Source organism: Mustela erminea, chromosome 4 (assembly GCF_009829155.1).
Source record: "Mustela erminea isolate mMusErm1 chromosome 4, mMusErm1.Pri, whole genome shotgun sequence".
Lineage (NCBI taxonomy): Eukaryota > Metazoa > Chordata > Mammalia > Carnivora > Mustelidae > Mustela > Mustela erminea.
This window is the reverse complement of record NC_045617.1, coordinates 106,836,573-106,854,974: the sequence shown is the minus strand read 5'-3', so window position 1 is coordinate 106,854,974 and position 18,402 is coordinate 106,836,573. Positions and strand designations below refer to the sequence as shown.

Below are 18,402 nucleotides of genomic sequence, written 5' to 3'. Positions count from 1 at the left end.
TTGATTCTCACTAAGGTGCAAGTCACTTAATGCATTGTCCTTTAATGTTTTAATGCATTTGGAAGGAGGATGCCAGTAGAGGAATTACTTAATATTGTCAGAGTCTTGGCAGAACTTCTGTTTTGCCCAAGGACATAGCACCGCTTCCAGAGTAGGGCTCAGAGTATTGTATGTCCAAGGAGGATGAATCTGCTTTCTTTGCAAGTCTGGACTGATCTGAACTCCATTAACACTAGAATGGACTTACCTTGGTAGAAGTGTCTCTATTAAAAGATAGCTTCTGACCACAATCTTTATTAAAACTGACCACAGTACATGAATATAGTAAGGGAACAGCAAGCAGTTGGCAAGACTGTGATGTCACGAATTTTAAATGTATATTTATACATTCATTAAAAGACAGACCAGTCTAATATGATATAAAGGCTAAGTAGTTAGAGAAGACAGTCAGGTGACCCAGTGCAAGATTAAGGAATCAGACTTAAAGGGAAGGTGAGACCTGCCTATTGGCTAAAATAATGCATAAGTATGAATAGAATCAGATGCTCAGAGCGGGAAGATGAGAAAGGAATGATCAGAAGCAGGAGTCTCCATAAGTAGTTAAGGAATTACATAGAAAAATGGTCAATAACTGTCATTGGAACAAAATAATATGAGAAAATCTGGGCTTATGTCAGATACTTTTCCCTTTCAAAGGGTATTCCCAAGGTGCATTTGTCTGAGAGAGCTTATCTGAGAAATAAACTAAATAGAACTGTCACCTTCCTTTTTCTTCCAGTCCTCCCCTCCTGGCTTTGCCCTGGGAAAGGTTTTTTCCTAGTGATCACAGAAAGATGATCTTTGAGGAAGAATTTTAACACCCTGACACCTGGATATGGGAGGGACTTGGGTACAAGAAACTGATTTTATGATGCCTCAGATTATAACAATAATGGCTTCCTTAAAGCATCAGTAGAAAGGAAAAGATTGAAATAAATCCTTTATTTGAATTCTCCTGCCAGTACAGACTGATATATGGAAATCAAATAATTAAAAAATTCAATGCTCATTTTATAATTTTTTTAATTGCACACAAAGAATTTATTGCCAAGTATCCTTAAAATTCCTTTCAGGGACACCTGGGTGGCTCAGTCAGTTAAGTATCTGCCTTTGGCACAGGTCATGATCCCAGGGTTCTGGAATCGAGTCCCTCAGCGGGCTCCCTGCCCAGCTGGGAGTCTGCTTCTCCCTCTGCCTCCTGCTCCTCCTGCTTGTACACACTCTCTCTGGCAAATAAATAAGTAAAATCTTAAAAAGAAATTCCTTTCAGTAGTTAATCCCCAGGCTATATGCTTTCACACTGGAATATGAATCAACTAAAACGTATGCTATCTCAGGGCACCTGGTTGGTTCAGTCAGTTAAGCATCCAACTCTTGACTTCCGCTCAGGTCATGATCTCAGGGTCCTGGAACTGAGACCCACATTAGGCTTTGCTCTCCATGAGGAGTCTGCCTGAGATTCTCTCTCTTCCTCTGCCTCTACCCCTCACCCCACTTGTACTCTCTCTCTCAAAATAAATAAATAAAATCTTTTAAAAAAACCTTGTCCTATCTCTTTTAATAAAAAACTTCAAATCTGAAGGATAAATACATTAGCATATATTGAAAATACAAAAATCTTAAAAAATATGTAGTTTTATAAAACCCCAAGTCTACTAAATGGAAGGAAGTAGTATAGATATAATAATCTATATTTTAGTAAGGCACTTAGTAAATTAATTTGAAATTGATATTTTTAGTTACTCTCTCAAATATCTGCAAGGTAAAAAACTTACAATCATAAGAGATGCTGTCTGTATAAAAAGCTATAAAGAGATAAGGGAGATTCTACTTAGTGTATTAGTTATGTTCTAAAATGCTTAGAAAAGATAGAAAAAATTTGATTTATTGAAAAAGAATTTAACATTTAAATGTTATGCATATCACAGATATTTAAAATTAGATATACTTAAAGATATACCCTTGTAAATAGTACATTAATTATTAATTGGAACAAAGATCAAAATATTTTGAAGAACTACAGGAGAATCAAGGAAAATCTTTAAAGTCTTTGTTGGAATGAGAGAAATATTAGTACCAAGTTAGAATCATAAATATTGAAATAAAAGAATAGGATGAAAAAACTATTCTGAAAACAGATACGGCAATTGCATAAGATTACTGGAAAAATCACCTTTCAGATTTCCTTTCTCCCTTTTCCAACTAATCCTGAGAGTAAATGGAATTAAAAAAAAAATCATAATCATGGTGAAATGTTAAACTTCGTGGTTTCTTATATTTTTTAAAAAAAGAATGTCATTCACAGAAAGATATAATATTTGAGAGAACCTCAAGAAACAAAGCAGTTAGATGGATTAAAAGACAAGTAAATTGCTTTGTTTTAGGATTAAGTATTATGTGTGCATGTTTAGTGAACATGAGAACAGTGATCCTAGGGAATATGGACAATTCACAGGATGTCGGTCATGGCATTCTACCAGCAGAATAGATGGAAAGAAACTAAATAAAATATTTAGAATAAATATTGAGAATAAAATGCCCACTCTGATAGGCAATGAGCTCAAGTAGGTATAATTTTAGTATCCTTAAGAGCATAGAATATAATGTTTTTATTTTTGTCATCATTGCTGGGGTTGTTTTATCAGTATCTTAACATATTAATCATAGTTGTTTTAAATTTCTAGTCTGATAATTGCAATATCTCTTGCATATCTGAGTCTGGTTTTGGTACTTTCTCTTCAAATTGTACTTTTCATCTTGTGGTATGCCTTATAATTTTATAGTTATAGGCAGACATGATGTGCGGGATATAAGTAACTAATGTAAGTAGATCTTTGGTATAAGACTGTTTTTATCTGGCTAGGAGTCAAGCCATGTTTACTATTTGCTGTTGCTACAGATATCAGAGGCTATATTTTCTCTTTATATCCTCGTTTTGGTCTCCCCTGTAACCATTGAGTTTTCTTAGGACTTTCTCGGTAGACCTGAGATGTCCGTCTCTTTCAGTTATAACCCTTTGTTATTATAAAGGCGTCCTACTGATGCTGTTAAGGTGTGGAGGGAGGGGAAGCTTTCAACAGTTCCATGACTAGGTCTCAGTCTCTCAGTGACTGTGCCTTACCTCTGGGCTGTGACCTTCACATGTTCTGCTCAGTCGGCCTTGCCCTTAGATGTGACAAGAAAGCTGCATGGAGCTAGAATTGAGCATTTCCTTTCTCCCAGATTGATTAGGCTCTGGTAAGATCATTCTTCGCCAGGTCAGGACTTGTTAAGAACAACATAATGTTCTGGGAGTACTTCAAAGCAGCTCTTCTCTCCCTTTACTGGAAGTATAGAGGGACTTTTCTCCCATCTTTATTGGGAGAACCTGGCAGAATTCCTGGAGGTAAAACTAATGGAAGTATGGAGGATCCCCTATGACTGGACACCTCTGGAGTTCTTAGCTCTCAAGAATGTCCACACTGGACCTCCAGCATTCTGACAATTACATACTGGTACCAGCTCCAGCTGTGGTTTCTGCTCCTGAGTTTCTGCTCTGCTGAGCTGTGATTCTCTGTATCTGCCCCACTGTCCCACCCATCTGGCAGAGAGCAGTTTGCTCTGTGACCTCAGTTCTCTGACAGATCTAAGAGGAGTTCTTGATTGTTACTTTATACAACTTCTTGTGTTTCTGAAGAAGGGAGGCATGATTTACAAGCTTCTCACAAGCTGGACCAAAACTCAAAAATCTTATGATTGTTTTTAAGAATGAAAGGACTTATTAATATATTTAATAAGGAAAATAGATGAATTTTCCTTCATTCATGAAATTCAATGTGTCTTTTAAGAAAACTGATTTCCTTATTCTAATTACATTTCCCAGGTAACAATCAAATGATTGTTCTATTTTCAGAGTTGCTAGAGATTTTCATGGAATGCTTAAAAGATGTCAATTTAGCTGGCAATCAGATTCGCTACTAGCATAGAGAAAATAAATTATCTTGCACAAATATGTATTCCACTTGATACAGTATCACATGCGATCTCTGTTAAAATGCATTACAATATATCAAATTACTGGGAATATCTGAGCATTGTATTTCTGATTATAATGATACAGCAAAACTTATAAGCCTTTTATTGAAATAACTTGTAGGAATTCTCTTTACATTAAGTCTGTTTATTTTAACCTAAACTTCTCTCTGATGTCCTTCTTCAAATAGATCTTCAGAAAGATGCCACATTCTATGTTCCTTCTATTTAAGCTATTTTAAAAACCCTCACTAATTACATAGTCATATAAAAATGTTAACTCAGTTGTATGTCTGTGAGATTAGAGAAAATTATATTACTACAATTATTATTTGTTTGATAATGAAGAATAATGTGTGAAGTGAATAGCCACTACTTGAAAGGGGGATGGTAATCTATTTTTTTTTCTTTATTTCAGAGAATTAATTTTTGGGAGATAACATTAAAGACTTGAACTCTCAGGTTTTTATAATGTTTAGAGCTGTGATAATCTCCGACAAACTGATCATTGGTGTAGATTGTTCTTTCTCGCAGATCCAATTGTAAAAATGAATCGAAACATTAAAGTACTTACATTATTCTAAAATTTAACTGCTCTGTAAAAGAATTTAAGTGACAGAACATAATTTATTGGATGTCCTAGATTTGTTAAGAAAATTCAAGACAAATGATCTTCCTCACTTTTTAGTTTAATCAGCATTGTTCATTTCTTCCTCAGTAAATGAATTTCTACCAAACAATATTGATCCATACATTAACTGATGACTGTCAATGGGTCATACTATTGCATTTTGCAAATGATAGTCAATAAAAGTGTTAATAGCATTCTTTAAATTAAAATGGATTTTTATGTTGTCTAGAAACTATATTTGTATGCAACAAAATGGGGGGGAGGAAAAATCTATTTTCTGAATGAGAAAAAAATGCTTGAGCTCTACAGCAGTACAGTCTATTTGCAATATCTGATTTTTAAATGTCATCTTCAAAACAGACCTAAAAAACAATACACAGTATAGCAAGACATATTGTTTGATTTGATGTTTATCCCTGGTTCTGGTGTTTATTTTTAATGATATAAAGTCACTGATACTGTTAATGAATATTTACAAGCATTTACTGTGTTCAAGATCCCAAGATTCATCCTATTAAATAATTAAAATGTATGTGTTTCCATATAGGAAGTAAGCAAATTGCAGTGCTTAAATTCATAATTCCTTTTTTTAAAAGAGGTGTTTTATTGCTTTGACATTTATTCATATTTGAGCTCAAGTTATTGATATATTTGATTAGTCAAAATACATCTAAAAAAATAAAAACCCAACACATCCTTTGGACAATCACCATAGCAAAATACTTGAAAGGCATATATACACAAACACACACTATTCTTACATTCTAATTATGGAAAAGAGGACAGACCCTTGTAGACCCTTGAATGCACAAACAAACAAAAACAATGCTCCTTTAAAGGAAATTTGATGCTTTGCCTTAACATATTATGAGCATATATTGTTTGCAGAGCACTATACGAGATCCTCAAATAAAAATTCATTAGTTTGAATTTCTTACCAAAAGAAAGTTTTTATCTGAGTGGAGACAGATGTGTAAGGGATAATACAGCAGTCATCAGTGGGTTCAAAATGCAGGAAACTGTATGCTGAAAGAAATGAGGACAGTAACTAAGTTACAGTTTATATAGTACTAAGGTTAAAAATAAGACAACTGACAAACCCTGAGTAAAGGAGTCATTAGAAGAGCCTTCTTGAATAAATGAAACAAGATGGGATTGGGAGGGAGACAAACCATAAGTGACTTTTAATCTCACAAAACAAACTGAGGGTTGCTGGGGGGAGGGGGTTTGGGAGAAGGGGGTGGGATTATGGACATTGGGGAGGGTATGTGCTTTGGTGAGTGCTGTGAAGTGTGTAAACCTGGTGATTCACAGACCTGTACCCCTGGGGATAGAGTATTATGCCTCCATCAGAAAGGATGAATACCCAACTTTTGTAGCAACATGGACGGGACTGGAAGAGATTATGCTGAGTGAAATAAGTCAAGCAGAGAGAGTCAATTATCATATGGTTTCACTTATTTGTGGAGCATAACAAATAGCATGGAGGACATGGGGACTTAGAGTGGAGAAGGGAGTTGGGGGAAATTGGAAGGGGAGGTGAACCATGAGAGACTATGGACTCTGAAAAACAATCTGAGGGTTTTGAAGGGACGGGGGGTGGGAGGTTGGGGTACCAGGTGGTGGGTATTATAGAGGGCACGGATTGCATGGAGCACGGGGTGTGGTGCAAAAATAATGAATACTGTTATGCTGGAAATAAAAAAAAAAAAAAAAAAAAGAGCCTTCTTAAGGACAAAGATTATGACTTCCTCTGAAGATTAGAAAGGTTAAGTCTTAACCAAAAATGTTAAGTCTTCATCTGTACCTCATATTGGAAGCCTACACTGAGGGATTGCTCAGTATTGCTAATGAGAATGCTAAACATACAATAACCAGTTTTTAAAATCTGCTTATCGGGACTAGTTTCACTGTAAACAGACATGTGTGCCCTAAGCATTCTAAGCAATACAGTAACTTAGTATTCTATAACCCAAGGTGTATAATGGTTTTGGAGGAGGGAAGGTGCAAATCTGAGTAAAAACATGTATTTTAACAATGCAAAGGGGCACCTGGGTGGCTCAGTGGGTTAAAGCCTCGCCTTCAGCTCAGGTCATGATCTCAGGGTCCTGGGATCGAGCCCCACATCAGGCTCTCTGCTCAGCATGGAGCCTGCTTCCCTTCTTCTCTCTCTGTCTGCCTCTCTGTCTACTTGTGACCTCTGTCTGTCAAATAAATAAATAAAATATTTTTTAAAATTGCAAAGAGGATACCCTCTGTATTAAATAAATATAGTTTGTTATGAGAAATGCAGTTTAAATATTTTCAGAAATATAATATTGAAAATAGCAACTTGGCCTACAATTTATATAATAGACATGTAGCACAGCTATTATGCACAATCTAAATCTCTCAGAACAGCCATTAATATTGATAAATGAAATACAGTAGAATTATGATTATCCTCTTGAGCTATTTAGAAAATATGGGTAATGGTTGTCCACCCCTTATCTTTATGTGTCTGTGTCTTATTTAAACATGGCTAGCAGAGTAATGTTTATATTTTCATAGAAACAGAATATATTTCTGCTACAGAAGAGAATAGGCTTGATATTTTAGACCCCAGTTAGATGGAAATTTCTTTGAGCCTCAGTTTCCAAATCTATAGCATGAGGCTGCAAAATCACCAAAGATAACATTGTTAGTCCATTGGAGAGTTGGCAACAGAATTTTTTTTTTAGATGTATTTATTTATTTTAGAGAAGGAGAGATTGAGAGAGCATAAAAGCAGGAGGAGCAGAGGGAGAAGGAGAGAGAATCTCAAGCTGACTTTGTGCTGAGTGTGGAGTCTGAAGTGGAGCTCAATTACACTATCCTGCAATCACAACCTGAGCCAAAACCAAGAGTCAGACACTGTGCCATCCAGGTGCCCTGGGAACAGATTTTTTAATGCCCACACTTACAGACTGGTATTCTTTCCTCTACACCATACCTTTTATTTGCTTATTATTGAGATAAATACCTCCATGTTATATTGATGGGGGTGTGGGTAGAAGATATTATTGAACTACTTTTCAAAATAAAAGTGTAGGCTGAATCCATTCCATAGCTTCCCCCACTACCAACATCCCCCCACCGGAACTGTTATAATTGAAGAACAACATTATTATCCAAAGTCTGTAGTTCACATTAGGGTTAATTCTTGGTGTTGTACATTCTGTGGGTTTTGATAAATGAATAATGATATGTATCCACCATTATAGTACCATACGAAGTGTTTTCACTGCCCCCAAATCCTGCGATTTACTTATTCATCCCTCTCACCCCTCTAATTCTCAGTGATCACTGATCTTTTTTATTGTCTCCTTGGCTTCTCTTTTTCCAGGATGTCATATAGTTAGAATAATAAAATAGCCATTTTAGATTCGTTTTTTTCATTTCATAATATGCATTTACACTTTCTTCCATGCCTTTTAATACCTTAACAGCTCATTTCTTTTTAATTCTGAATAATATTCTATTAACTGGATGTACCATAATTTGTCTATTCTCCTGCAAAAGGACATCTTGGTTGCTTCCATGTTTTGGCAATTACAAATAAAGCTGACATATACATCTGTGTGCAGGTTTTAGTGCATTCATAAGTTTTTTAATTCATTTTAGTAAACACTGGGGAATGGGCAATTGCTGAATTGTATGAAAAAGTGTGGCTACTTACGTCAGAAACTGCCACTGTCTTCTAAAATGCTGTACCATTTCCAATTTTCATAAGCAACTAGGTAGCATTTTATAATTTGTTTTCATAGCGATTGCCAAGACTGTAATTCATCAACTGTTTGGTGTCTCTATATTTAATGTGTGAACAGACTCTCCCCTCCACCCTCCTTTCCCTGTCCCTCCTCTTGTCTCCACCCTGTTCTGTTCTCTCCTCTCCAATAAAAAGCTCTATGAGAACAGTAACTATGCACATCTTATTGCCTCTTTTTTCCCCATGGATACTGCATAGAGTCATTCTAAATAAATATTTATCAAATGAACAAGAACATGGATAAGACTATAAATATTTTGGTGTTTAACATTGAATAAATTTGAAGTACAGATTAGATGCAGTGCCATCCACCATTCAAGATATAAGTCTTTTCGATTCTAATAAAATGATGTAAAATACCATTTGGGCCATAAGATACCATCAAAGTTAGTTATCATTGGTGAAGCAGTAACTAGTTGCCAGACTAAGTATTTTGGATGCATTGCCTCATTTAATGTCTAAAAAATGTTGTGACATAAGAATCATTGTTATCTCTATTTTACAGATACGGAAATAAAGAGGTTAAAACATTTATGTATAGCTAGTAGATCAGAAAAGGTTCTGTTCTGCATTCCACTCTAGTTCTAGCTGTTCTTACCATGAGCTGTTGCTCAAATTTCTCTTGGCAAACACAGCCATACTAAAAAGAATTTAACTCCTATAGTTTCTTCAAAAATTCTTTTATATTTTTATACCAAAACTTCTTATTTCACATGGTTTTTACATTATAACAAATGGGACTGTGCATTTTACATCTGCCAGTTTAATCTATAAATAATTAAATGCAGGCTAGGCAGCAGGAGGAAATATGATAACACACATCTACTGCATTTGTGTGTGTGTGTGATAAACACCAATCTTCTGTTTCCCTGCTTTTTTCTGGTACTGCCACTGAAAACAGTAGGATTTTACAGCTTCCCATGTGGCCTAGAAGTCTTCTTTAATTCATAATCAATGCACCTGGTTTAGCTTTTTTTTCCCCTTTAATTAAAAATAAATGAAACTAAGAAAAGAGTCAATCTATAGGGAAGAATAAGACCTGTTGCTTTCCCTCTCCACGCAGCTCAGGGACACAAATGCTCAACACAGCGTATTTTTGCTTGCTGCATTTGATTTATTTTAGTTGTTGTTGGTATCCTTGTAACCATAGTGCTTGATTTTTTTTTTTTTTTTTTTTTTGTCTTTGGTAACTGTTTGGTAACTGTTTTCATATCATTTGCACTTGCATTTTCCGAGTAAGGGGACGATTGTATGCATCCTCAGAATGTGAAAACAAACTTCAAAGCATGCTAACTGTAAGCCTAACCCACTTCAGTCTGAAGGGAGAGAGAACATGCATTGTCCCAGTGTGTTATAGAAAATAGATGGCCTTAGTAGTGTCCAGAAACCATCCTGTTTAATGCCTTAAAATGAAGATTGCACCTTTGTGTTTTAAAGGATACGCACGAAGAAAAGTATAAAATCACCAATATTGTGATGACTCATGTGTCATGCTCACAACTGTCGCTATCCGGTTGGCATAGAATAGCAGCCCAAAGAGAGATGGACAAATGATATTTATTAACAAATGTGTTTTGATAAAGACATGTACAAGATGCTATAGATGTCAAAGGTAGAGAGTCCCACTTGATTAAATTGGTTCAGAAAAGAGTTCCAACAGGAGAGCAAGCCTGAACAACAAGTGTGACAAGTATGATTTGGTGTAGATTGAAGCTGCCACACAGACGATAGGAAAGGAAGGTTGCCAGTTTTTTACAAGGAGTGCAAGAGGAAGGATATGAAGGTGAAGTATTTTAAAAGACTATGTTATTTCACATATTCTTTTAGCACTTAGTATTCGTATATTATTGGACTTAGATTAACAGAACTATTTGAAATGTGATTTAAGGAGTTGAACAAGAGGAGATAAAACATGAATAGAAACAACTATAACATAGATTAGAAAGAGATTAATGGCGTAGGTGTAAACAAATAAGAAATATGGATTCAGAAGATGAAGACATTATTTCCATTGCAGGCATTAGGAAATGAACCATGAAATAAATGTCTTTCCTCATGAACAGGAGTGGAACATTCTGTGACTGGGGAAAGATGCCCTAAACAGTACATGTATTTAGGGTCAGAAACAAAGTTTTAACTTTCTGGTTGCCAGCTTTCAAATGACAACTAGGGAATCCTGGATGTTTACCTTGGTAAACCTATACTTATCTATTAGTTTCATCAGTTCTTCCTGAAATAGTAAATTAGCCCAGCATATTTGACTTCTGAGATGTCTTGATGGCCCTTTTCCTAGTACTTGTACCTATAGGACTCTGAGTCAGGGATCAGATTCTAGGAATGGTGATTCATAGGCAGTGGTCTCAGAGTCCGAGAATTTGGAAACAACGAGGATGCTTTTGGCAGTTAGAATCTCAGAGATACAGTTGTATCAGTCACCATTTTCACTTGTAATGAATATGATAGTTATTAAGTGATTCTGATACGAATAGATTCTCAATGTTGTTGTGTCGAACTCAACTAAATGCAATCACACATTATTTTTATTTAAATTAGTGGCATTTCCAACATGAACTGTACCACAGTCAAGCCTATAATTTAAAATTCAAACTATCTCTGCATTCAAAACTCAGTATCTATATGTATTGTTAAAAACTCACTAGTACCTCTTTGATTAGAATCAAAATAATGACATGTAATTGAATTTATTCATTATAGAAAGTTGATAAAACTCCATCCACTTAGAATTTGGAGGTACTCTATCCACCTATGCCTTCTATCAAAATATGTTTATTGCAATATAAATTATTTTATTCCTAAAAATTAAATTGGACTTCTAGTTTTCTCATTTTTAAAAATGTAAAAACATTATAAAAGTATTAAGAGCAAATTTATTACAAAGAGAATTTTAATCCAATCCATCTATACTTCCCCCCCACAATGTAATTTATGTTTTTTTATGTACAGGTACATTTACCAGTATAGAAAAAGGGGAAAAAAGTTTAAATATCTTTATTACAAATATATTAGAAACATGATTTAGGTATATTGGTCTGAGTAATTTTTACATATAATTCATATTCAAATATAGCTTACTTATCAAATTGTACCTTTAATTTAGTAATTAAAATTTACAGATTCTCAAATTACAAATTACAAACCCATTAAAGGCCACAGGCTTTTTTTGTCACCTGTGAATTTCAGTGGAAACTGAGTAATGTGAACATCTTGTCCCAAGACTCCAATTCAACATTTCTAATCAATTTGACTAAATCCAAGTTTTTGGGGTCTCTAACTTATGAGAACTACTACTCACATCTTTTAACCCAACATGAAATAGACTTACATAGATTGATACCACAAGCTCTACAAAAATTTCCTTTCCTAGCCTGTGATCTCTAACGCTAAGCTAGACACTTAAGGACTGTTTTTTGCTCTTAAAAAGTTATAGTCTACTGGGAGTGAAGAATATGTCAAACAACAATATGACAGATAATAGCCACAGTTAGGGTCTACACAATATTTCATGAAAGCATAGATGATGTATTTAAAGGAACATAGAATTTCCAAGAGAATGTTGAGTTGAGTCAAAAAATTTGGGTTATCTATTTTCCCTGGTTCAGGATGGGAATATGTGGCAGTGGAATTCAGGAAGGAGAACAATATATGTGAACTAGTAATTATAGTATATAATTGAAAAAAAGTTAAAGAAAAATGAAAAAAAGTGAAAAAATGAAAAAAGTGACATGAAATAAAAATATGTTTTTAGAAATGGCCAGTGGGTGTGTGTGCTGGGCTAAATCATTTTTATTTTTCCTAGGAAAGTAGTAATCCACTGTCAGTTTTTTAAGCTAAGCATATTCTAGTAAGACTTTAATTTTAAAAGATAACTCTCGGGACGCCTGGGTGGTAAAGTGTCTGCCTTTGGCTGAGTTCATGATCTCAGGGTCCTGGGAAGGAGCCCTGTGTGGGACTCCCAGCTCAGAGGGGAGTCTGCTTCTCTCTTCCCCTCTCCCTCTTCCCTTCCCTCCCCCTGCTCATGCTCTCTCTCTTTCAAATAGATAAATAAAATTTTAAAAAACAATAATAATAAATAAAAGATAACCCTGGCACATATTATGTAATTAGTAAATATATTTTTGAGGGCTTGCCTCTAAAACAGTGTTCCTCAATCTCTTGCCCCATTATCCTCCTGAACATTTGTTTCTAGTATTAATCTTGGCTTTTCCCCTGAGCTGTGCTTTCTCCTTGTCTTTCTTAAATATTCTGATTACCAGATCAGAAAACATGTCTGATTCAGTCGAGTCCACAGGTCATTATTTCTCTTCATTCATTAGTTCATAGAAATTGTCCCTGAAGATTGACTTGTATAGAAAAGCAGTGAACCTGTATTTTCAGAGAAAATTCCACTGATGCAAATACCTTGAAGATATGGTAGCCAAATTCAATGAGAGAAAATAGAGTTATCTTCCAGGCAAGAAGAGACTTCACTCCAAGAAAATAGAGGCCTCATTATCAGGCATTGCAGAAGTGCTTCTTATCTTACACCATAAATCTTAAATAGGTCTACTGTGTTTCTACTTAAATGAAAATTCCATATTAGTGTTCTTCAGACTTTATGAGGCCTCATGGAGCTATGGACCCATAGCTTTCATTCATTGTTTAGGATTCTGTTTTTAATCACGAACCTTATTTGAGAGAAAGAAAAGGAAATGATTTGAACAACTGGCCAACACATTCAAAAAGATTTTGAACAGTTTTCAGCCACACACTGTAATTATTCCCAGACAGAAATCCTCATTATAATCTTCCTATAGAAATGAACATTTAAAATTTTCACAGAATGATATTGTGGATAAACTAGAATTTAATATAAAAAGGACCATATTCCAGAGTTCCAGGAAGGGTACTCAGAAGTCATTCTGGATGTATTAGTTTAAACTTGATAGAGAGAGGTGATAATGATGATGAGACACAGAGAGAGAAAGAAATAGAAAAACATGATGCACCAAGTTCAAGGAATAGGTAGCCTATCCAGCCACATCTTTCACCCAAATGAAGGAAGAAGAGAAAGAAGTGCACAGTGAAGGAATGGGAATTACTATTGTTTTGTCAAGTCATCATGCAGGAAGAAAAGCATTCTAGCACTGTATGTTTCTTGAGAGCTTGCCACATAGGACCCTGGGATCATGACCTGAGTCAAAGGCAGAGGCTTTAACCCACTGAGCCACCCAGGCACCCCTTGCCACATTTTCTATAGATGTTTGAGATACAGAATAAATGCAAGTATCCATTTAGCATTAGTGCCACACTTAGCCTAGGCAGAGGGATGATTCATGTCATCTTTAGAACTACCTATGTGCATCCATTACGATGAGCTCTGTACGGAGGACATGCGTAGATCAGACTTAATTTCTTCATGTCTAACTACTAACCCATCTTCCACAGAGCAGTTTAGATGATCATCACTGGAGGGACCCTATCACATTTAGAATACTACATGAGGAGATTTTACTTTTGGAAGTTGAATGCTTAGGTTACATCCTTCTTAGATCACAAAGTTCTCATGAGTCTGTAAAGTTTTGGTCGCATAAACCAACACTAGTCTTCAGGGTATGGAAATCCAAAGGATATTTCACCAGACTACTATTCCAAAATTTTGATTTCTTATCTGATGAGAGTTTTTCAAGAAGGATGGACTTGTTGTTGTTGTTTTTAATTTTTAATTGCAGTAAAAATATACATAACATGCAATTTGCCATCTTTATCATTTTAAGTGTACAGACATGTTAAGTACATTCACATTGTTGTGCAACCAGTCTCCAGAACTCTTTTCATCTTGCAAAACTAAAACTCTATACCTATTAAACCACAGCTTCACATTCTCCCCTTCTCCCAGCCTCTAACAACCACCATCCACATTACTTTCTGTTCTGAATTTGACTACTCCAGGTACGTCATGTAAGTGGCATCATACAATATTTATATTTTTGTGGTTTATTTTACTCAGCATAAAGTCTTTGATGGAGTTTCAAGTTCATAGGAAAAGGAAAATGGGGAAGTATCTAGATAAAATGCATTTTCAAAGGCATATTATTTTTTATTTTTTATTTTTTTCCAACAAGTGTTTACTGACCACCAACCATGTAACTATGTCCCAGACATCATACTAGCCCTAGAGGTTCAGGGAAGAGTGGTCAAAGACATTTTTACTATGCTGGTAAAGACATATAAGTCAAGTTGGTATACAGTCATATAATAAACAATTCTAATTATTGGTATGGACACTACAAATTAATATTATATAAGACATTCTAGAAAAACTAGAAATAAAAGTTATCTAATCCAATTGAATAGCATAAAAATATCTCAATATCACATATTTTATGTCAAAGTAATTTTAACATTTTATCTCTGATCATTAATATAGATTATTTTATTATTTTGTGGGTGAATTATTCTATTTTGAAGTTTATTCTCACCTTCAGGTTGACACCTTTTTTACCTTCCATCTCTCAGTCCGGTTAGATAACCATGTACAGAGATTTGCCAAGTATCCTTTACAGGAGAGCAACACCGAATCCACAACTTGGAACTTTTTGTTTCCCTTTATCTATTCCACAAGTTATGAGAGAAATATACTAACTAGACATAAATTATTGGTTACTGGTTTTGTAGCCTAGACATTGATTTGTAACATAAGACCTGAGAATTTTATGTAGTAGAATTTATATAATAAAAATTTTATAGAATTGAAAATGGTGTAAATAATCCAAAAGTTTGCTAGAAAGGAGAAATTCTTTGAAAAGAACTTCAGTTTACTGAAACTTTCCAAATGAAACATGACAGTTCTAATTAGCATAAATCGAAATTGTCACTTTCTTAGAACTGTAATTGATGAGGTAAGCCTATACCACATAAGAAATGTATATAACAATGTATATATGTTTCCTTTATAATTCTATAAGGAACACCATGTCATGAATATAGCGTAACAGTCATCTGAAATGTTTCTTCCAATTATCAAAAAGTTATTTCAATTTAAGAAGGTAAATACAATCCTGAGCAAATTCTCAAAGAGCCTCAAGCTACAAGTAGATAAATCCACTATTATATAGTTTGATAAAATTAGTATTTATAAGCCAGCAAACATCATGGGTATGTGACTTGGGAGTTGCACAAGACCCTGTCATTAGAAGATACCCACCCATATACACACATACATACTCTAATGACCTACTGCTGTTGACTTAATAATTAACTATTTTCAATAAGAGGCTCTATATTTCATTTGCACTCCACAAATTATGTAGACAGTGTGCTATTTAAACAATGAAATATATTAATAATGTGTATTTTGATAGTGGGAAAAATTCAAGTTGTCAATTATTTTAGGAAACTTTAAAGAGTAAATTTGGCCTTCCAGTTCTAAGGAAAGTAGATCAAACCACAGAATTAGACTGATATGATGAAAGTGATTATTACCACTGAGATTTTTTTTTCTATGCTGCATTACATACTGATCACTTCAAATAGAATATAAGGATGAAGTCCATTATATCTTCAAATGTTACTGTCTATAGAAAGATAAATAATAATCCATTGGGTTATAAGTTCATTTCAAGAATAAACATTGTTTTGCCTAGATCCTAACACATTGTTAACAATCATTAAATTTAATTGATAGTGATGTTTACTAGGCTAGTAAAGCAGAAGAATGTCTTAATTTTATTATCTAAAACAATCAACTCTACAGTTGATTGTTTATTATCAATTAAACTGTATTGTTTATTACAGTTTATTATCTAAAACAATCAACTATACAGAACTGTTCATAGCAAATGTTGAAGATGTAAGTAAAGGCAAAAAACATAGCATAGTGATTATTGAATATGGACTTTGTAGCCTCAGTGCCTACATATGAATCTAGCCTCTGCCAATTTTTGGCATTACAACTGGAGAATTACAGAGAATGACTTGGAGATAATACTAGTTTCCTTTGAATCATAATTTCCTACTTAATTGAAATGATTTCAGGGTAATTCTGCCTCAGGAGATACTCATATCTACAATTTCCTACTCTATATCCATGTCTGGATCAAGGTTTAAAGTACATTTTAAAAAATCTTGATCTGCCTCTGATTCCTAACTGGTCTTCACCAGTGTTCTTCAAATTAATAAGTGGCACCACTATTCACCCCAAAGATAGAAACAAAAACTTAACAATCATTGATTACATTTTTCCCCACTCCAAACATTTAGTCTATCAGCATATATCATAGGCTCTGCTTTCCAAACATATCCTGAAAATAACCTGTAGTTACAATATCTGCCATTTGTACTCTAGGCCAATATATATTATTTCTTGCCTAGACTGCTGCTGGTTTCCAACTGATACTGCAGCTTCCATTCTTCCCTCTTCTCCAAACTCCCTTAAGAGTCTACTATTTATATAACATTAACTTAATCCTTTCATAATATAAGTCAAACCATATCATTTTTTACTCTAAATATCAAATATTCAATGGCTTCCCATCGCTCAAAGAATTAATTCCAAATCCAACAACAAACAAATTAACTTACATGATCTCATTCCTGCCTATGCCTGTGACCTCACTTCTATTCACTGATGGCCTTCTATTAATATCTTTATTCACACAGCCTACCTTGCTGTTTTTCAAACATATGAGGCATGTTCTTGTCTCAGTGCCTTGTACCACTGTTCTTTGTGCATTGCATGCTCTTTCCTCAGATATTCACATTAATTCACACCCCTAATCAGAGAAGACTTCCCTGGCCACGCCCTCTAAAAGAGTCTCCTCTATTTTACCTTATTATTTATCTCACAAAATTTTGTCTTTAAGCCACTTATTACTAATTGGTATTAATTAATTCATGCTGATTCTTTTACTTAAAATACAAGCTATCTAATAGGAGAAACTTTGCTTATTTTCTTGATTATTTTGTTCCCAGCAATTGCATCACAGACACCTAGTAACTGATCAATAAATATTTTTCAAGTAAAGACATGGGAGCCTACACAGTGTCCATGGAAAATGGATGGCCTATTCTCATAAAGATCTGATTTAAAAGATCTTATTTGCATTTTTTCCTCAAATATAGATTCAGAAAAAAATGTGTTTTTAAAGTCATGAAGTTTTGTAAAAGTGACTATCTTCATCTTAGCCCATATTACATTTCAATAAACATCAGTGGGCAAGTCATTATGCTATCATAGTAGGTATTCAATACATATTGACAGGTGAATGGTGAGTGAATGAGAGATGTATTGGCGAAATAAGTCAGTTAGGGTAACTGTGAAGTTAGGAAAGAGATATACAAAATTCAGGTTTATTGAAATAAAACTAAATATTTGGAATGTGTATATCCTTCACTGTTATCAAGTAGTATTGGAAAAAGAAAAGAAATATTTAACTATTTATGAGGTATTTTGCTTGGTTTAATTTTCTTATAACAAACAAAAAATATTGTCAGAATTACCATGTAAAGGAAAAATTGATATACTTAGGGAAATGCTGGTTGGTAAACAATAATCTCTAACATTATTCTAGATAAAATTTCTTTTCCATTCATATGAAGTCCAAGTGAATGTTTCTGATTTCAAATATTTCCTTGAGCGAGATCTCTGGATCTGGGCTATTTCCTGTTTGTGGTTCCTCTATCATTATCATGTCTTTTCAGAAGTCACCACATAGAAGAAGCTGGAGGTTCATACATAACAGACATTTGTGGACTTTTTTTAAAACATATAATGTATAATGTATTATTTGCTTCAGGGGTACAGATCTATGAATCATCAGTCTTACATAATTTACAGCACTCACCATAGCACATACCCTTGCCAATGTCCATAACCCAGCCACCTTATTATTAACCCCCATACCCCAGCAACCCTCAGTTTCTTTCCTGAGAGTCT

At 34.5% G+C, this 18,402-nt stretch overlaps 1 protein-coding gene across 1 annotated transcript in view; it reads left to right on the top strand.

Annotated features, from left to right (window-relative positions):
- EYS (eyes shut homolog) overlaps positions 1-18,402 on the top strand; it is a 1,637,266-nt gene that overhangs the window by 819,614 nt on the left and 799,250 nt on the right. The gene's annotated exons all lie outside the window — the stretch shown is intronic.